The 23,043-nt window shown below is 25.1% G+C and overlaps 1 protein-coding gene across 2 annotated transcripts in view; it reads left to right on the forward strand.

The window, feature by feature from the left end:
• The first annotated feature begins 10,447 nt into the window (after positions 1–10,447).
• LOC129969385 (SCY1-like protein 2) overlaps positions 10,448–23,043 on the forward strand; it is a 488,897-nt gene continuing 476,301 nt past the window's right edge. For both annotated transcript variants that reach the window (XM_056083944.1, XM_056083946.1), the window contains exon 1: positions 10,448–10,674. The gene's annotated coding sequence lies outside the window, so the exon portion shown is untranslated. The remainder of the gene's footprint in view (positions 10,675–23,043) is intronic.

The raw sequence follows: 23,043 nt of genomic DNA on the forward strand, positions 1-23,043 counted from the left end.
CAACTTTCATTTATTGAATATGGAACTTGTAATCGATTTTTCACAGTCATACATGAATTCTGAAATGTTATAAGGATATATGTTCTCAATAAAATTTTAACCAATTTTAATTTAAATTTCAATTCCATATAAGAAGTATTATATAGTAGCGAATTCGAGGTTGGAAAACTGTCTACTCTAATCCATTATATTTAAAAGGCTTAATTATGAAATATATTCAAGAATTGAAAGTAAGAAATAATAAAAATTAAGTTTATTTAACAAAAATGGAATGAAAAACAATTTCTAAAAAATATTGGAGCTATATCAAACTATTAAACCCTATATTTCTAAATAAATAGAGATATATTGAGAAAATATGAATTTTAAATGCAATTACAGAATATTTTAGTATTAATTATATACTAAATATTAGGGTATATTTAGGATATTTTAGTTTATCAAATGCTATTGATATTGTGCACACAATTTTATTTACGCTGTATAATAACTAGTATTTTTGTAAATGGTACATCACTTTTTGACTTTTTTTCTAAAAAATCTTGCTTATTTTTTAAATTTTATTTTTTATTTTAAATAAAATTATTCGAATACAAAAGCTTTCAGAAACAATGATAATTATTCTTGAATTTGAGGGTTCTTGATTAAATGATTATTTCGAAGTAAAATTTATTTCTGTGTTGGTAAAATATGAGATGATAAATTATCTTGCTTTTTTTTCTTAGTTTATAAATGCAGTAAATATAATATAATTCGGAGAAAATTCTACGCTGTGATTTATCTATTAGCTAACTCGATATATTTCATGAAATTTTCCATATTAAATAATTGCTTGAAGGGTTCAAATTAAAAGACATACCGGCATTGCTATTTAAATGTATTTAATACATTATCTACAGTACAATTATATAATTTCATTATGCAATTATGAATAATTGCTCTATTTTCGTAAAATGAAGTAGAACTAGTAATTTTCCAGAAAATTTTTGAAAAGATACAGGATTAATGAATATAATCAATCATTTCTATAGTAGTATTTTCAAACAATTTATTGCTACGTATTTTCACGATAATTTTTTTCATAGTTACTGGTAGGAAAAAAATTGAAAGCTTTACTAAATCATGTCTTTCTCCAATATTCTTTATACATGTCGGAAATTGTATCATATTATATTTCGTACTATTTGCTGTTTTTCTTGCATTCCAGGGTTTTGAATATGTTTACAAACATTGTAATTCTTGTAGATGGATTTTAACAAGCTTTATACATACATAGCTATGGGTTTGGGACAATTTTCGATTGATTTTGTGAACAGGTGTAAATTGTTTGTTTGTAGCTGTTCGTGTTTCTTTTTTTAACATGTTGTTGCGGATATTGTGCAGGGAAATGAATGGTGAAAGTCTGACACTCAGAATAATTGAATGCATGTCTTTAGTCCATGTGTAATACAAAATCAATATAATAAAATTACAGTCAACTCATACTTAACGAATAACACTTAGAATATGGTGAGATGTGGTGCTACTGATTAGAATCAGCAAAACGTCATATAGAATGCTGGAATGAAGAATCTCTGAGGAATCTTTCAGAAATTCTGTGTGGCCTGGTGGTAAGGCTTCAGCTTCGGAACCGGAGAATTTCAAGTTCGAGACCCAATTCCACCGAAGACCCGTCGTGTAAGTGGGTCTGGTGCACGTTAAACATCCATGCCAGAGGTCTTCCCGCTGGTGTGGCGTGGTGTGGAAAGGGGTGGTGGTGCCAGCTCAGATTTTATCCTCGTCATCTGACAGAGGTTCAAAATTGCGAGGTTCGTCCCAAAATAGCCTTAATGTTGCTTTAAAACGGGACTTTAATATAACTAAATTAAACTAAACACAAATTCCGCGCACATACGCTTCTTCACCGTCCATGCAATGTTTCGAAAGCATTTCCAACCCGCATTGGTATATGATTTCGAATCTTCTATCTAAAGTAGTTCCCCCTTCTCCTAGAAGTTTACAACTTTGGTATTTAGACACTCAGTAAGTGGGTATGGAATTTTCTAGGAGGATTAGAGATCTCATCTCCAAATAAAGAAATCCAAATTTTTGTATTTTATAATTTCACTTTTATTGCCAAGTTAATCACCAAATCATCAAGGTTGTCTCTAAGAATTTTTTGATCAGTTGTGCAATCAGCATCTCTTAAAATGTATCTTAAAATTTCTCTTCTTTACTATGGGACTAAATGAGCAGGAAAACAATATTACAGATTCATTACAAAATTATTAAATATTGAAACATACCAATGGGATTTGACGGCAGAACTTGATATAGCAGACACTAATTTGCTATAAATAACTCCCCTTCATTCAGAGCCAGAACACAAACTAACCATTTTTTTAATTCTTTTTCTTTAAAGAAGCACGCATTTTTATTTCTAAGCATTTTATAAGCGATACCTGTTTTTTCAGTTAAAGAAAAATTGGTTTCAGCATAGTTTTGAAAAAAAATATGTAAGAAAATATAAAGGGCGAGCTTCTTTCGATATTTAAAGAATTACTATTCATTGGCAATGCTGTTTTTCGGATATGCCTTCAAAGATTTGAAAAATTTTCACTGGAATGATGCTATTAGTAAATAAATTAATTTGAAATACTTAGATACAATGCTAAAGTAATGGATATCCTATATAAAAAAGTAGTGAATGCTATAAAGATATAATGAAAGTTTGGGACAACGTTTAAAAAATAAACAAAAATGTCCGACCGTTTTAAAAATAACATAGTAACTAACATAGTGCTGATAACAATATATGCGTTGAGATGAAGAGGAAAATTCTCAATATTCCCAATTTTATAAAAGTGGATAGTGAGCATGTTGCATATTTTTGGTTAACCATTTTATTCATGATTAATTTTTCCTTACTTGAGTAAAAATGTGTATGCTTTTGTGAAAAAAAATTATTTAATTATCGTTTTTAATATTTCAAAATAGAACCTTAATACTACCGAATGAAGCAGTTGGGCATTTAAGGATACACAAGAATTTATTCAAATGGCCGAATTTATGATTTATTCAGATAGTCAAATTTACAGTTAAATGATTTTTCAGATGACTTTTTTCATGGAAAATCTCTATTTATATCAAATGAAAAAAATTAATGAAATTTGTTTCAATTCTCTAATTTTTTTTTTTACAAAACAGTGTTAGGCTTGAGAGGATTATTGATTCATTCTCTTTTCAGTATGAATTTGTTTTTACATATTCATATACCTGATTCTTATGAACACACGCACACACCACATGCGCACGCACACACAATTCCCAAATTCCATACCAATGTCATTTAACTTTCTCCTTTAAATACATTTTTTTTCTTTTTGATTTATTTAATGTTACCTAGATGCCAATGCTTTAAAATCGGGGAAACTGAAAATTTTATATTTGTATAATTAGTTTACTCAGTTACTAAATTATTAATCTAATTTAATAATAGAGGGCTACAAATCTTTATTGTTGATCATTTTCGTTGCATTTTGCCAAAGAAGTTATTTTAATCTTGGTCTATTTTTCATATGCTCAGACATGTATAAAATGAGATGTGTATGAATTGTTTTCAGTCTAAACTGGTAATTAATCTGATTTAAAATCTTCAAAGATTGTTATTAATTTTTATTTTCATTTCGGTATAAAGTCTTCAAATAATCACTTCAATAGAATGAAAGTTTTTATGAAATGTGTCGTCTAGGCTGCTTACGTTTTAAAATGAGTACATTTTTAATGAAAATAATAATAATTGGAAGATAATAAGTAATAATCTGTAAGTGTTATATTTTATAAATGTTTTTATCCAATCTTCAAATTGCAGAAAAATTCTGTATTTAAGATGAAATTGAAAGTCAAACTATTTTTATATGAACAGATAGTATATCTTTACATGTAACTACGTAAACAAAGATGGCAACAAAGAAATTAGAATTAAAACTCTATACATTTCTTATAAAACATAAAAATATGAAGAAAAACCATATATACATTTGAAAACGAGTGGGTTTCAGTATCTTTAATACAAATATCTCCGATTAGTGAACTTTAAAACTATGAAACAATTTGAATAATAAAGGCTATTGCTTTATTTAAATAAACAGAGTAAATTCTTAAAATTAAAACTTATTCTAAATGAACAAAGATTTCTGGGCTAAACATTTTAATCATTTCTTCATTTACCTGGAATTATTTGCTTAAATAAGTCTCTCGCTAAAGTTCTGAGCATAAGAAAGGATTGGATTATTGGAAAGAACGAAGACTGACAATTATGTTACTGAAAATTTGAGAGCAGTTTATGAAACAAATTTTAATAAATACCATACTTAAATAATCCTGTAATATCAGTAGGACAATGTATAGGTTATATATTTTTTGCGAAAATGTAATGTTATCGGCTGCTTTCAAATTTTCTTGCTTTAAAATTTTAATAGCAGTTAAATTGTTTAATTATTTAATAATATCTATTTAGTGATCTATTTTTACTCGGAAAAAAAATTCTGGAAATATATCATAACATTTTTTCTCTGGTGTGACTGAATTTTTATTTCCTTTGAATTTATGAAGTAATTTGAAGTTGTACAATTAAATATATAAGATGAGTTTTTGAAATTTATATAGCTATGAAACGACTAGAGTTAATTACAAAACTTGTAAATGATGTGTGAATTGCCAAAATTAATTTTTCTCCTTTTTTAAAACACTTTTATTTTAGTTCAATATTAATAAAAATGGTATTTTGAAATTAATTTGTTACACAGTTCTTAATGCGATATTATTTTGATTTTTTTAAACAGTTTGTACACTACTTTAATTTTCTAAAACTCGGATTATCAATTAATCACTTTATTTACTAAAATTTAAAAAAAAAATGATATACTTGGTCTTACTTCAAGGGAATTTCAGAAGCAATGATCTCAAAATTCCATAATATTTACAATGTATTATAAATCAAGGAAAAAAAATACAATAAAATATTCCACAATTTATCGCATTAATGAGATTGTAATAATAAAATATTTTTTAAATTAATTTGTTACCTCAGTTTAGAATGAGGCACTTTGAATGAACTGGTATTTATTTGCAAATTTTATTTTAGAAAATATGATAAAAGAAATTAGCATAGATTGCACTTATTTCTATAAATAATCCCCCTCAGAAAAAAAAATGTATCGAAGAATTCTAACTAAGCGTTTTATATTGCTTTTTTTCCTATCGGAAATAATTATTCACTGATTATATCACTATACACTGCAATTTCCAATCATTTTTCAGCAAATTACTAGACGTTATCTGCACTTACTGCATTATTATCTTGTAATCAGTATTATTATCTTATAATCACTTGAATGAATTAGCATGCATTGCATTAGACTAGGAAATAGATAATACGTTTAATCTAGCAGAAATGGAATTGTTTAAAATGTTTTATTTATTCTTTGCTATTAATATAAATGCCATCGTCAACAACATATTTTAATGGGCTAAATAATTTAAAACAGGAGAAAGTCCTAGACAAATATTTTTATTCCTCTCAGCAAAAGAGTACTGGAAAGATCGTAAAAATATAGGCAGGTTAAATGGAATGCGATGCAATGTTCTACGGAGTTTGTTAGAATTTTGCATTTTTCATTTAGAAGTCAGTAAATTATTAATAGCTTGTTTGATTTGAATGTATAATTACTTCTTGAACAGTAAATGCTCTGTGAGAAAGGAATTTTAAAAAAAATTTATTTTGTTTTTAATCGAAAAATTGTTTTTACTCAATAATCTCGGAGCTCCTGTCTCTGAAAAATCATTTTTATATCTTAAAAGTTAAAAAAAAATTATCTTTTTAGTAATACCCATTTTCTGAAAGGCAGATTGGCCTGAAATAATAACTGTTAATTATCTTAACCCTTTAAAGGGCCATTTTTTTCTAGTCATATTTTGTTAAAATATTTTTAGGCTTGAAATTAGAAAAAGAAAAGGGATTCATTTAGCTTATTAGATAAATTTAATTTGATTAATTAATTTGGTTAATTAATATTATGTAACAAATCAAGACGCATCATTTTGTCTAAGATAACGAACTAAAGCATCTAAGTTTCTGACTTACTAAAATAATTTGTCAGAACTTATGCCAACCTACATAAATTCATACAAAGATTGATAAATTTGTTGGGAAGCGTACTTCCCACGGCCCTAGAAAGGTTTAAAATAAATATTCAAATCTTCATCACCTCATTTGGTCAGATGTGATCGTAGAAGATTGAAACTTTTTATGATTTAAAAGCAAAGAATATTTTTCTGAAATAGGATTCATAGGATCGAAGAGCTGTCCAAAATTTAGGCTCTATAATTTTTTCATGACTTTATTTACTGACTGATCAAAATAAAATAATAATATTTAAATAATTTGAAGCTTTATAAAATGAAAAATGAGAAGAGAATTTAATAATAAATCAGAGAAAATTATATTAAATAATTATTCTGCAAATCGTATAAATCATAAAAAAAATATGCTATAGCACTCACAGAGATCAAAGTTGAACGACTTCCTTTATGTTCTCATACCTTTTAAAAGAAAAGATTTGGTTTCAGCAAAATGGACTTTTATATTAAAGGAAGTTTAATCACACCCTCTTTAAAGTTTTTAGGGGATATGATAGAAAATTAGGGGGTATGCAAAATACTACCAGAGCTGTGCAAGGTTTCTAAAATAGTATGAAATACGATTATCGAAATTTGAGGCTTAAAGATATTTCTTTTCATGTCGTCATTAAGACAAACTGTATAAAATATTTAATTTGAATTTTTTAGTGGTCGTTAATCCCGACGAAACTTTTGATGGCTCACGGGGGCTAACAATTAATAAAATTCGTAAACAGAAAACCATAAAAATTGATAATTTAAAATTCCAATACAACGAATTAGGGAACTATAAAAGAAAATCAGGTAAAAAAAACAATAACATTTCTAATGTGTTTTGAGATTGCAATTACTTTTTTTTCTCTTATTCAGATTGAGGATAATTTACCCATTCTAGCCAAATAATTAGAAATCGAAATCCTCTCAAATAATTCGGGATATTTTATAATTTTACGTGCATATCGAAAGTTGTAATTTTTATTCTAGGACAAAACGACTGGAATTGGAACTCTCTCTGCAGTTCGCATTATCAGATAATTTAAAATGTTTAGCAAACGTAGAAGGTTTTAGTAATTTCTTTAGTTTTTAAAATAAAACATAATTTATCTTTTTATTTAATCATGTTTTTTATTTACATGCGCAACTGAAATAAATTTAAATATTTAATTATTAATCAGCAGATATAAAGATTTCTTTTCTCGACCTTGAACAGCCAGTCAAATTTTGGAACTTTTATAATAATTCGGGAAATACCGATGCTCAGATAAAGAAATTAACTTTACATCTAGAAGTATGAACACAGAGTGTTTTGTTTTTGAAAACAAGCAACATTTACTACATATCCACAAACTATTAATAAATCTGGAAACTCTTTTAACACAATGACTTGCAACTGAGATTTCTAATTACAAATTTCAAGGAAGAACTATGTATTTCTACTGGAATGTTTTAAATAAACAAGTTTCTTTGCTTTGTCGTGGTGGTCAGAGTGCTTGAAATACAGTTCGTGGAGATTGTTATAAAAGTTTTGCGTATGAGCTTTAAATATTTTGTGGCTGCCTTCAAACTTTCAAAGTGTCAAAGAATTTTCTGATATTTGAATGTGCTAACAAGTGAAGTATGTTAAGTGGTAAGTTAAATTGCTTTCGCAAGTGCAGGAAAGATCTCATGCTATTCTTAAAATAAAATGCTTATTACTTTTGTAGAATCTGTGAAGAGTTTCATATTGAAAATCAGACATTTTAAGTAAGTAGTATATTTGTAATTATTCAGGAAAATTTTGATCATTAATGTTGTAGATAATAATAATTAGTTTACTTTAAAATAACAGTAGTTCGTGAAACGCTATATATATATATATATATATATATATATATATATATATATATATATATATATATATATATATATATATATATATATATATTAAACGTGGTTTGAAAGAAAATGAAAAATATGCATATAAAATATTCTTATTTATATGATATTTAAATGAAATCATGAAGAATGAAAAGTGAAAAGATATTTCCAAGATTTATCATTTCCTGTACACATGTATTCGCATTTTTAATTTGTTAGGAAATTTCAGCATTAAGGTTATAAATTCCAAATTATTTTATCTCCCGTACTTTATTGAAAAAATGATGCAATTCATTTTGAATCTGTTTTTGTGCGTCATTGGTATGAATAAATCACTTCACGTGACATTAAACATTTAACTATTTAATTGGTGATATTTATGTAACCCAGCAACTGTAGCTAATATAAAAATTTTATAATTAAGACATGAAATAAATACGTGTCGTTATGTTTGTATGATGTTTTGGTTCGGTATTGGTCTCAGGTCCTGTAATGACCGTTTGTTTTTTTAAGTTTTCCCCGTCATATCTGTAAATAGTTCATCATGTGTTCAATTCTATTTCCTCGTAATAAATTGTATTTAAATTAAACCTTTCCTTTTATCGGACCCAATCTTTGGAGACTTTTTATTTGTTACCATTTCCACTGCAATACTCTAATATCAAACGGCTGAATTCCCAGCCGTTTTATAAAATATCATTGTAACATAATTCATTTTTTAAAATTAATTAGTTTAATTTTTTGATTGAAAAATGTTTTTAATTTGCACTTTTGATTACTCTATGTAATTATAATAGTTGTTGAAGATAAATCTATCCTCTATATGAGTATTGGTAATCAATTCATTAAATAACAATATATAACTTATTGAGAAAATTAATAGATTTAAATTGGTTGAAAATTATGAGGATGAACGTTTTGAAATTAAAAAAAAAGCAACTAAAATTTCCTTTTTAAAAAAAGAGATACTTCTTTTTTCCAATAATGTTTATAATATAAGATGGGACAAAATGATTTACGCTGTAGTATATTTTTTAGAATTTTGCGTACTTAATTTACACAAATTATCCATAGTTACATTTTTATATGCTCTCATCTAGAGTATTAAGATTTATGCCATAAAAGCTTCAATAAAATTACTGATTTAGTATTTAGTTTGATAACTATTACATCAAAACAGCTTTAAAGGTTAAAACATTCTGATGTAAGTTAAGTAAAATATTTTCTTTAACTATGCGAAAAACTTAATGTGCTTCTTTTTCTATCTAAATTGCATTCAACTTTATGATCAGTAATATACTTTCTTACATAATTCAGTAAAATCTTATGATGTTAAGAAAACAATTCTACCTTTAAATATTATGACATTTTTTAAGTTAGCTTTGATAACATTTTTAAAGTCAACTTTTATTATTTTATAAAATTTGAAATTTTTTATCCATATTTTATTAACTTTTTCTATATAAATTGCTCTTATTAAAAATAATTATCTTAAATTTTTTCATTTCACGTTGAAGATAAAATATAGTTAATTATTTTGTCTAAATACATTTCTTCGATTTTCAGAAATTTTAAATTATTGTAGATTACTTTTTACTATATTTTCCAAATGAGAAATTACATATAAAATTTAAGAAATGTTTCTTGTATTTTAACTGTTTCACCATTAATTTAAAATTTCGTAGTTTTTTTTTCAAAGAATATAAGGAATTAATGTTAATAATTTAGATATGATATTGTACATCTAGATTTGCTGTTTTGCATTATTATCGCAGATAAATTATTTATTGTTGCATTTTACAATGGAGATCGTTTCTTGTGAATGGTATCTTATTGCATTTTCGAAGCTTACAAATTACTGATATATGTTGTATATAGGACGTTACTGATATAGGAAGTTGTTTTTGCATTTTATTTTAAATGCGCATTTCCATTCCTGCAATTAAAAGTGCAAAAGATGGAATTTGAGATTTTCTTTGCACAATTTATTGCTGAAATTGCATAGTGAAAACACTTCGAATTTTATCAAATTCGTTTATTTTCCCTGTTTAATTCGATGAATTTTATGATTCCAAGTGGAAAAGAATGAAAGGGATAACTTTCACTTTGCAATAAAACTTTATTTATAATGCAGTTTTCTGTAGAAAAATTTTGAATAATGCAAATTACCACTGCTTCTGTCTTCCCCAATTTTTTGCATAACAATTCCAACCCTTGTAAGATTAATAGGATGCATATCAATAATGACGCAAAAAAGTCATCAATCCAACACAACAGGTGCAACAAGAGAACAATAAAAAAACAAAATAATTTCTCGCAGAACCTGTGATCTTACCGATAGATGGCAGCCTCCGCAATCCCCGTTCCTCACGCTTCATCCAATAGGCATGCGAAGCCCGTCACTGATCCGGCACATGAGTAAGTTCACGGATATTGCCGGATAGAATACAAGACCCGACAAAAAGGAGCGACAAAAATTTCGCTATCGAGTATTACAATCCGGTTGGCTGAAATTAAAAAAAAATCTGGTGGAAAAAAAATCACTTTGGATTTTTTGTGGGGATTTTGTGATGTGATTTCTGTGCCAGGAGCTGAGAGAAGAGACTGAAGAATTTTTAGGAGGAGGATGAGCTAGAGCCGGGAGGAAAGGAACAACAGGTATGTTATGACTTGTTGCTCATTGTGGTGCTTTGGCGAAGTTTTCCTGTCTTCGCTCCTGGGTTTCGCGGCAGGTGGGTCCTTTTTTCCCCTGTCCTGGTTAACTTGGATATGACCTGGAAATGTTTTCTGATTAATTTGTATATTATTATTTACCAGAGAATATTTATTTGGTTGTTTTTAGAGTAATTTTAAGACAATGATCGCTGCAAACGATTTATTACGAACTAGTTTTTGATGAATGATGGTGAATCTTCAAGATGCGTAGAAATTTTTTATCGTCTGATATTGAATATGTTATGTTAATTGACTGGAATGAATTTTAATTATAAAGTAAAAATTATTTATTTAGTTATTTTAAAATAAGTACAGTAAAAATAACTCCAATAATTGTAATAGTTTTTAAATTAATGTACGATTTAGTAGTTTTACGAATAAAAAAGGATAACAATTATAAATAAAATAAATAATTATTTCATTGCATAAATTAATCCAAAAAAAATATCTGCAAACGTTAGTTTAATGCAATATTTTTTAAAGATTAGTTTTTTTTTTTTTAATGCAATGCAGATATGATTTTTTTTAATGCAATGCTAGTAAAATAGTAAAACATACTAAAATATGAGAGAAGTAAAGATTATATTAGTTGCATGCTTTTGCTTTGTAAATGAATTATCAATGCATTCATTAAAAAAAATATTTTTATGAGAAATTTCTGTAGAAAATTTTCTAAGATGAAAAATAATACATGCATAATTTTTTTTCGAATGGAATAGATAAATTATTTATACCTATGTATTTTTAAAAATTGTTTTATGGTTTCTTTTAAATACAGCATCATATAAGATTGAAAAAAATGCGTATTTAAACAAATTAAAAGTTATTGAATTAGCGTATTGAAAGATCAGAACATTGAAAAATTGGAATGCATTTTAATATGGTGAAATGTATTTTGTGCTACTTTATATTGCATGAAGAATTATATGATGATGTGCTTTAATATTAGTATGAAAAATGTCTTTCAGTTATCAAAAGGTTTTTTTCACATCTGTTTTAAAGATTTTGACGGTCAATATTTATCGTTTCCTTATGTAGTTCTATATTGAACCTACCTGAATAATTAAAATACAGTTTAAGAAATTAATCCTCTTTATCTGAATTTTATTAATTACGTTTCAGATAGTTAAAGCATAATAATGAAAAAAATAAAAATGCATCAGATAATTTCAATTAAATTTATTTTGAAATATGTAAATTAATTTTATTTTAGAATAAAAATATTTCTCTATGAAACTTTTAATTGTAATTGATGTTTGAAAGCTGAATCCAAAACTTATTTTTATAATAATCGTAAGGTGTGCGTCATTAAATTTATACTCTATTTTTCCTTGTAAATTGTTCATTTATATAAAAATGGGGATATTTGCGATTTTATCTAAATTATATTTACAATTATAGTTGAAATATATGTACATATTTTCTGATTAAATATATGCAATTTGATACAAAAATTATTAGAGTTATTAATTGTATGACGTAGAAACTACAGATGAGAGGGAATATTGAATAAAAAATACTTGCAACTGTAAAAATGAAACAACTTTTGGAATATTTTAAGAAGAAATCCCTTATTTATATTAGGCATTTTATAATAAATATCAATAATTATATATAATACAGAGCAAATTAAATTTCAATTTATTTTAATTTTGTGAATAATTTTTTTTCATACAAGGAATAAGAAACTAAAAACACATTTAGAAAAAGAAAAAGCAGTAAAATGAAGATAAATATATCAATTATTATTTAAATAGGATATTAAAAAAAATTAAGAACAAGGTTTCTATTGACATATGGTCTTCAATTACTTGATGTTCTGGGAGGAAGTCATGATTGCCAATTTGCATATGTTTTTAAAAGACTTATTATTATAAAAAATGACAATTACATCACCAATTACCTTCTCAGGAGGAAGCTGTGTTATCTAGAATGTTTTATTCATAAAAGTTATTTTGCATATAAAAATTATTTTTCTAATAAACTTTATTTATTAGCATAAATATTTTTTTTTGTAGAATCTAATAATTTTTTCCTCTTTAAACATAAAAATAATCCTTTGAGATTAAGTTTGTAATTTAGATGACAAAAAAGTTTTAAAAAGTATATCAAAGAATGCTATCATTTATATATTTTATGAGAATTTGTTTTGAAAAACAAACTTAAAATATGAAATATTTGAGAATTTAAAGTTTTTTTAGCTCTCGGGATTCTATATATTAAAACAGCAATTGATTATAAAATACTTTTTTCATTAGATATTAGATGATAATTAGGAAAATGTGACATTTTTCAACAAAACTAATACAAGCTACAATGTATGTTTAGCAAAATATGGTTATTTAATATAGAATAATATAAAATATTTTGGGCTAAAAAAGGAGGTAACAAAACAATAAATTATGCAAAAACATCAAAAAAGAAAAGAATTTATTTTTAGTTCGCGAAAAAAAAATTCTTACATAAATATTGAAACGGTTGCCCCAAAGAAAGGAAAGACTAAAAAAAAATAATCTCATGAAATCGTTTGAATGAAACACAAAGCACCTGAGTCAGTAAAAAAAAAATGAGAATTGCTACAATAAGAATCCAAGAGAGAATTTGAAGGAAAATATCATTGGAGTTATTCATATTTCAAACAAGGAAATATTGCAAACATGAAATCATGAATATTTATGAGGATTGAGGATTTTCAAAATGTTTACAGATTCAAAATAGAGCAATTCTTTCTTTTTTCAATTGTCAAATCAGAATAATAATTTTTATTTCAGCGATTAAATTCTTTGAAATTACTTGCATCATCGGGTTAAATACACATTGACATTTATTGTGTAATAATTGCTCAGCTAATATTTTGAATATAAATAATATAAGAGAAATGATGCATGAAAATGGATTAAAAGATAATGCAAATTTTAAAACATTTAAATTAACTGTTATTTTGACTGCTTTCTAATTTGCATAAACTTTTAATCGTTTTTCATACTTATTGTTTCTGCCTGATTTAATTATTTTAAAATTTGAATTACCGATATTAGGTTTTCGTTTAAGTTCTTATAGGATATAAAATTAAATTTTCAATTATAAGATAATTTAAATTATAAGACATGAAATTAAACAATGTTGAATTGAAATAAGTATTAATGAAAGAAAAGATAATTTTGTGCCTATAATAAAATTAATAAATTATAATTTGCATTTATTTTTTTCAAAACATGATCGATATATTTATATTGGAATTCTATTATATTTCCCTCAAATAAATAATTTTTTATTTTATTGTTTTTTATCTATTAAATTCAATTTCAAATATTTTATTACAAAAATTATTTTTCTTTGAATGAACAAAATAAGAAAAATTAGTTTAGTTAAGACAAATCAATCTACATTAAATGCAATTTAATAATAGATGAATGTATTTCGTTTTGATGCATATAACATATTTCAAATATAGAATTTTAATTGCATATATTTATCACTTAAGGAAGAAAATAAACGTGCAATCTACAATACACTGGCATATATCAGGAATATTAGAGAACATATGCTGTGTTCTAATAAAATTTTCAATTCAACAAATCATTTTTAATAATCATTATTTATAAGCCTGTTGATCAATAAAATTCTTTTATAGATTTCAATAATTATACTTTCGCAGTTTTTTTTTAATTGATAAAATTTTAGCTTACTTAATATAACAGTACTAGACATTATTTCGTGTGTCAAAAAGGACGTAATTTTTCTTTGTAATAAAAAGAAAAATATATCAGTATTTTAATTGAGTATCTGAACAAAAATTTTCAGGTTTAAATTTTTTCAAGGCGGTAACATTTTTATAAATATTTTTTTAAAAAAATATGTATAAAATAATTGATTATTTAAAAAAATATTATTAAATTTTTTAATAAATAGTTTAGGATTAAAAAAATCCAAAGAACATTATTCTTTGTCCATTTATAAGTGTATGTTTAAAATTCTGTTATCAATATTTTAAAATTCATTTTTGTCTAATTCAAATTATTTATATTTTTAAGTGCTTTTTTTATGCATGTTAAGTTGAAAAAAATTAATGCGACTTTAACATATAAGCAACTTTACTGTCACAACTTCAGTTTTATAATATGCATATTTTGCAACGATTTTTATATACAATTAAATTTATTAATAAAAATATATCTCTTGCATTGATTCTCGGTATCGATATAATATCAATGAAACATAGATTTTACCATCATATCATATCAACATAGATCTATCACCAAAATTAACAGATGTAAGATGTTTCATTGCCTAGCCTATAGTGGAATATGAAATTTAATCTATTATATTATTAGTATATTGGATAGTAATTATATTTAAAGTTATAATTAAATTAATGTTGGACTAGAAAGTTATGTATAGTCATTTCATTATATAAAACTGTTTTGAAAAGTCAAAATTAGACTTTTATGTATCATTGAAAAATCTCTTGCATGTATATTGATAAATATCTTTGTACAAAATAAATTAAATCATTATGAGTAAATGTGTGCTAATTATCAATGGCTTCTTATTTAGAATATTTTTTTAATAAGCATGCCTTTTTGTCTAGAAGTGTATTTCAGTATTCCCAATTCATATTACAAAATAGTTTTTATATCTTTGTAAAAATAGGTTTGCAAGTAAATGCATACTAAACCTTTGAGTTCACATTAATTACTCTTCTAAATCCACAGATCATTATTCATTTCTTAAATTATAATCTAATGATCCTGCATTGTAAAAGGAATGATTAATTTTATTTCTGGAACTTACCAATTAATATTGGAATTTTTTTCAATTGTATACATTAACGGTTATACTTTATGTATGAAAATTCAATAATTATTCAATTCAAAATCAAGCTCATAAAATTTCTCAAAGAATGCTGGCTGAATGAAAAAAAAACCTTTTATTATGTATAAGTTTTTATTATATGAATTTCATTCAGAAATTAACATTAATTATTTAATATTAAATTGATTTCTTTCATTATGAAATGTTTTCAAATCACAGTCGCTATGTTATATTTTACTACATAACACATATTTCAAGAAATGCATTTCACGAAAAGGAATTCATATAAACGCAGCAGTATATCCGCGATATATTTGTGTCAACAAATGTGGGCATTAATAATAATAACAAAATTATTTTCAAGTTTCTAGCATTTATCTACATAATTATGAAAAATACATATTTTACGCTTGGTACTTTAGTTTTCTATAAATTATTATGACCGAATACATGTAACGTAATAAAAAATATTTTTCCATTGAATAATGAATATTTAGATCAAGCCCATAATTTTCTTTTCAAACTAAGCAGCTTGCTTTTAGTCAAGCTATTAATAATTTGTTCGGAATTTATGGAATGATTAACTGTAAAAGAATAGACTTTCTATAATTTAAGCTGACGTAAGTCTATATATTGCTCTTGAATACTCTGTCATTTCATCTTTGAATATGTTCTAACCTTTTTAAATGATTAGTTAATTCATTAATATATTATGCGTCTATTCTGAGAGAGCAATGAACTTTAAACATACTTAAGGTATGTAATGAAGAATGCTAATATGTAATGAAATCATTTCAGAGAATAGTAGAAAATTTTGTGCTATTGGAGATAATAAATGTACTTTACTGAAAATGTATTATTTTTTATAAAAAATAATAGAATAACACTAAATTACTTTTGATTTAATGGAAGCTATGATTTTGACTCTGTCCTTTTTCAATAATATGTATATAAACTTACATTCTCTGCTTATTTATAATTTAAAAAGTTATCTGCTGTTTGATTTGTAATTAGGCTTACCTATGCAGTTGAAGGTTTCAAACGTCTTAAAAATATCACGAAAGTTCTAATTCAAATAAAAATCCATTTTTTTTTAAATTTTGGAGGGGTGCAGATTCTAAAATTAAATTATAAGTCGAATATTTGAAAACTAATCGTTTACTTATAAATAATTTTGTATTTACAGACATAATTTAAAATTGAATTAAATTTTGGTTTAGATAAAAATTAGAAGTTTCATTAAAAAATGTGAAGGAATTAACGCTATTTTCTAAGAGATTGCAACTTTAGAAAAAAAAATCCAAAGATTTTGGCAATCACTAATAATATTTAATTTGTTCTGATGAAAAGACTAATAATTCTTATGAAATTGTATATTATAAACATATACGGAATCTTGTGGAAATTTATTAATGAATAGCTGCCAAATATATTATCAATACTGTAAATTCCTTTCTAGTGTAATTTCTTCATAAATATAATATGATAATTGTAGATTATCACATTACATTTACGTAGATTCTATATTTTATTTATATATTTGGCCCAGACGTCTATTGCTAAGTATGAAGAAAAAAAATTCTTGAGAGAATTGATGGAATTTTCACGTTTTAAAAATTACCCTTTTATGAAATAAAATTAAACAGATTCCAACAACATTAATAGTAAAAATGTATATTTTAAATTTGACTCACCCTAAAGAAAAGTCATTCCTTTAGTTATTGAATTAGTTTAGTTTTGACGAAGCGAGATTAAGTAATTGTCTGCAACATCAATGATTTTGTATTACATTAGATTATCATGCATAACATGACATTCTAATCTATTTTATTTTAAATTAACTTTCTAATAGAAATTCTTGTCAGATTATGTGTATTAAATAATGTCAAAGATAATTAAGTAATGTTATTTCAGTTTAATTATTTTTAATGCGATCAGTGAGTATCCTGGACAGACGATTGCAACTGGAAGACGTGCTAATTTTTCGAATAACTTTAAAAATTATAATTAAACAAATATAAATCTCATTATTTAGAGACATAACAGAATAAAAATATAATTGCAGAAAATCTGCATAGATTATACCATACTTTTCATCTATCATCTAGGATACATATATTTCTGATTTCTATTGAAAATTAAAAATATATCTATCAATTTCATCATTTGGTATCACAGAAATACATTATTTTTATTATTGATAATTGCAAAATCTTGAAATAACTCTTGGGAATTAAATGAAATTTCATTAAAGTAGGTACATTTATACGTATCATGTGAATGCTAATATGAATTAATATCCCTGTGAATTAAAATACATTTTAATCCTATGACTTCATGGATTGCAAAAATAAGACCAGCTGATTTCTTCAAAATTATTAAATCCAACCCTTATATTTTCTTATGAAACACTGTTGTTACCGAGATTATAATTTTCCTTTTTATATTTTGGAATGAAATGGTTATGAGCAATAAAATTTTATTATAACAATTATATTGATTTTTTTTCTAAGGTTGCAGAGTTAAATAAATAATACAAACAATAAGATAATTTAGATTTTTAGTAGAAGGGTTTTATAACAAAAAAAAAAAAAGCACATTTATATATTGATAATTATCTATAAAAATATAAGTGTTAATTATCTTAAATAATTTGAAATGGGGAGAAATGTAGTTCTCGGACGCTAAGTTGTCAATATAATATTTAATTGTAACTTTTAAAATTCGTAATAGATGTATAAGAAGTGAATATAAATTTCTGCTTGGATAAAGGGTAATTGAAAAAATATGCCATATATAACAGTTTAATCTTTCAAATGTAAAATACCATGAATAAAATGTTCAATCTTACATTGATTAAAATGAAGTAGAATAAATAAATATTAATGATAAGTATTTTTTGTTTTCTAATAACGTGTGAATTTTACATGTCATTTGTAGCATGAGATATTGTGAAGAAATCACAATATCAATATGTATTCGTTAAATGGTATCTCTCATTATATATTATTGTGAAAGAAAGTTTTAGATGTTATTCCAACAAGGTATATATTTTTTTAGAAAAAATAATAAAATAACAATTGTTATATTTCTAGTTTTACAAGAATAAAAGTTATATTTTGTTATTTTTTATCTACAGCAAATAAACATAAAGATCAATATCCTCCAGATGACAATATTACATTCATTCCATGATTATTGACTTTGACCTGCACATCTTGTATTTAGAACTCAGAATATATATATATATATATATATATATATATAATATGCTAATAACATATTGTGAAATTTTCAAAAATAATTTATGTTCAAATTCAAAAGAAGTCATTTCGGTAAAAAGTAAAATTTATTACACTATGGTTCGGTGGTTTGGAGTGTTGCAAAAGTGGAAAAAAATAAAGATAAATGGTTTTTCAATAAGCCAAGAATGAGTCCCATCTGCTGGGGACAGCAGATGGGACAAAAACAACAAAAGAAAGAACAAAAAAGTATGGGATTAGTTTTTAAATTCTAAGAATCGGTATAAAAATTGTAACAATTAAAATAAATTTTTTAATGAAAATGTGAACCACTCTTTATATATATGAATATAAAAAATGTTGATAATTTGAATATTTAATTTCATTTTATAAAAATGTGTTGATACATTGCGAAACTGATATCAGTCATGCAAGTATTATGTAACTTAATAGGATAATGTTAAATAAAATAATTTAATCAATGTGTGCATTAAATAACAAAGAGTTGAACCAACTTTAAAATCGGTAATTTGAATATAAAAACAAAATTTTACATATGACTTTCTTTCTTGCGATTTGGAAGGACATTTTATTATCAATAAAGAGAGGAGATAATTTTTTTAAATATTCTAGTTTCTTTTTAATATTTCCGATATCACATCTGAAGAAAACATGTTTCGAAAACAAGGTTACCAGAAAATAATCATTAGCATAAATACATTTCTTGAAATCTTTATGATAATTTTTAAATTCGTAACATTTGTTTTTCATTTTGTATTGGAATCTAAACTTTTAAATACGACAATGAATTTACTGTAATGTAAAATTTGCATTCCAAATTTACTCCATTGGAATTTTGATTTAATACTTTATTATTTGATTTTATATAATACAATTATGCTTCTAACATAAAATTGTCACATTAATTTTTTTTTGTTATCTATTCGTGTTTAGTATTTCTAATCCTTTAAATGATTTTAAAAACTCATATTGACTGTTCATAATCTTATGAGGCTTAAAAGAATATTGTTGTCCTTATGGAAATTATAAGTAAGGAGTGAAAATTGGTATTCGAATAATAATTAAACGCAATTATAATAATTATTCTTAAAAGTATATGCAATTATATTGGTAATAATTTTTGCATGTATTTATACTGGAGAGTCTTCTCCATTTAGTTTTCATAAACACGGCTTCTTTAACTGAATGAAAGTAAAAAGTGCATCTATATAGTTTGATATATTTGACAGACTTTTTTTTGTATTTTTAAAAATAAATCCTTATTTGATTTGTAGCCACTAAGCGTGCATTATATTTTAAGTACCGTCTTATAAATTGAAAACGTTGGATGAGCAGGGAAGAAAGATATTTCACACTGCACCCATTCTTTCATATGTACATAAATATCAATAGAAGTAAACAATATATTAATTATAACGCAAATCATGTGTTGCAATGGTTTAATTAGGAAATAAACATCAATAATAGCTTTCATATATAGTATAATCCATTTGTTTCCTGTTTCACCCAACAAGAACGAACGATCACGCGCACACGCACCCCTTTCCCGACAATTGTTCAATATTTTTCAATAAAATTTTTGGTGACTGAATCATTGGAATAATTTCTTTTAAGTCTCTAGATCATTTTTTAGCTTATAATTATTTATTTTCTTGAATGTATTTTTGAAAATTTTGGAACAGAAGGTTTCATTTATTCTTGGGCTAAATGTTGAATATTATATTTTTTATACAATATATGATTAAATTCAGTAAGAAATCGGAATCCTCAATGAATAATTTATTAAATATCGCCTCCATGGATTGGTCGGTTCGAAGAAAATTAATGCTTGGGTGCGCGGGAATTGATTAAACTCTTTTTTTTTAATCTTTTTTTAGTCTTTAAAAAATGGGAAGACTGACGTGGTGTAAAATTACCAGATTCTTCAGAAATAACTATTGTTTTGTTACATTCTGGGATATTTTATTGCTAAATAGAAATGAAAAATAATTTTATTTAGAAGATAGACTGTAAATATATGCACAGTCTATCAATCATCAGTTGATGAACAAAAAAGATTAAAATCCTATTTCAGCTTGCGATCAGTATGTTGAAGAAAATGTCTTGTTCAATATTTCATTTTATTCAGAAGGATAAGTTCTTTTTTCCTTGATGTAGTACTAGTTAATATGGCAGGAGTCCTTTAGAAGTTTTCAATAGATTTGGTTGAGAAGATAATTATATAGAAATTGGATGATTCAAGAAATTTATGAACATGATTAGGATAATTGTGATATTCAGAATATTTTTTCTATTTATCTAATCATACTTCATAAAACATATTCTATCGTTTGGAAACCCCCAGAATGGAAATTTCTTAATTTGTAAGAAATTCTTGTTGGAACTCTTTTAACCAGTTTGGTGATAGTTTGACATAAATTAATTGCCTTTCTATGCAATTTTAATCTTAGATGTCAAACTTAGATGTATATTTGAAATTTTTCATTTATATTTTTAACAAAAATAACAACATTAAGTGTAAATTTATAAAAAGAAAAATAAAGTTACAAAACAATCTAGCTTTAAAATTCGGGCTTTTTGCTTTTGCATCGGATTTGTTTGATATGCTTATGAATGATTGAAAAAGCGATTAAAGTATTTGTTAAATTTATAACGAGGCCTTTTCATTGTAAACTTATTGAAAGTAATTACGGAGGAAACTTTAATTTAATAATTTGATAATTCAATAATATCATTTATATAAAAAATACGACATGATTGACTACGTTTTTGCTTAATATTTTTAAATTATGACTTTATGAAAAATCAGCTGATTGTGTTTATGATTGAAATATTTATTTAATGCCTTATTTTCAAGGATCATTTTTTGTTATGTTATTGGAAACAATATGATAGATATTTCACTCAAGAAATATATGTAATGAAATTAATCATAAACATGTGTACAACATTCTTATCCTTATAATAAAAAGATTATTCCATTACTATATTTTTTTTTGTAATTTTGTAATTATGTTTTGTTATAGGAGCTACATTTTGTCTTGGGGCAATCGGGATATGCTTCAATATATTTTAGCATATTTTTAATAATTGAAAATTCCAAATTTAAATTAATGAAATATTTTAAATACTTCTTAGTATAAATATATTTTAAATGTTATGTCATTATTTATTATAAGAAATCGTCAAAATTATGTTATGACATCCATTAATAGCAAATCAAAGGAAATAAAATATAACTTTGAAATAAATAATGGAGATATGTAGTTGCTATTGGAACCAGGCATTTCAATGTTTATAATAAGAATAATAAATTAGAAGAGAGATTTGAATGGCTTAAGGAAATATATTCTGTTACTGAGACGAGAAAATCTTTTAAAAGAATTTTGCTGATCTATCTTTTTCTGAGAAGTTGGAGAAAAAGTAGTGAGTCTCAGTTTCTTGCTAGATAATGGCATGTCTAGAGGCAGTGTCTAGGCGAACTGTCGGTGCACCTACGAAGAACTATGCGTATGGAGGCATCGTGAACCTGGCAGTCGTAATATTGATTTGCCAGATTCCCAGGTGTTTGAGTAAGCCTCACGGATTACCGATAGGAAAAATGTTGAAATCGTATTGCCTCGGTTAACAATTTTTAATGGAGACAACATCTGTATATATAGAGTTCACCTTAAGAACGAGGGTATTTTTTGAACGGTATGTCCGACTATATCTCCATATCTAAATCATAATACACATATCTAGAAGGCTTTATGAACAAATTCGTTCTTTTCTCCCGAAAAACATTTAGCAGCCGAAACATACTTTGATGTAAGAATGAGATGGATTTCCATTAACATGCATACATTTCTTTTAAGTCGTGATATAGCTGTTTGATGTCTTTTAAATTTAATATCTAAGAAAATTACTGTTTAATATTTTATCTTGCATAATGGGCTGTCTACATTCAACACTGATTACTTTTTTTAACCCTTTGGATCTTTTTTTTTCATTTGGAGCACAATTTATTGAGGCTTAAAGTAATTTATTAGATCAGTAGATTTTATGCAATTCGTTTATTTCTAGTATTATTAATATATGTATGATATTCGGATTAATTTAAGAAATAAGTATTAAAAAAAGGAAATATTAAAACAAATTTAGGTTATGATAAAAGCAAATTATTAATAATTTTCAAAAGTATGGTTTCTTCAAAACAGTTGTGTAAATATAGTGATATTTTGCATTCTTCGCA

This window comes from Argiope bruennichi, chromosome 5 (genome assembly GCF_947563725.1).
Source record: "Argiope bruennichi chromosome 5, qqArgBrue1.1, whole genome shotgun sequence".
In the NCBI taxonomy this organism is placed as follows: Eukaryota; Metazoa; Arthropoda; class Arachnida; order Araneae; family Araneidae; genus Argiope; species Argiope bruennichi.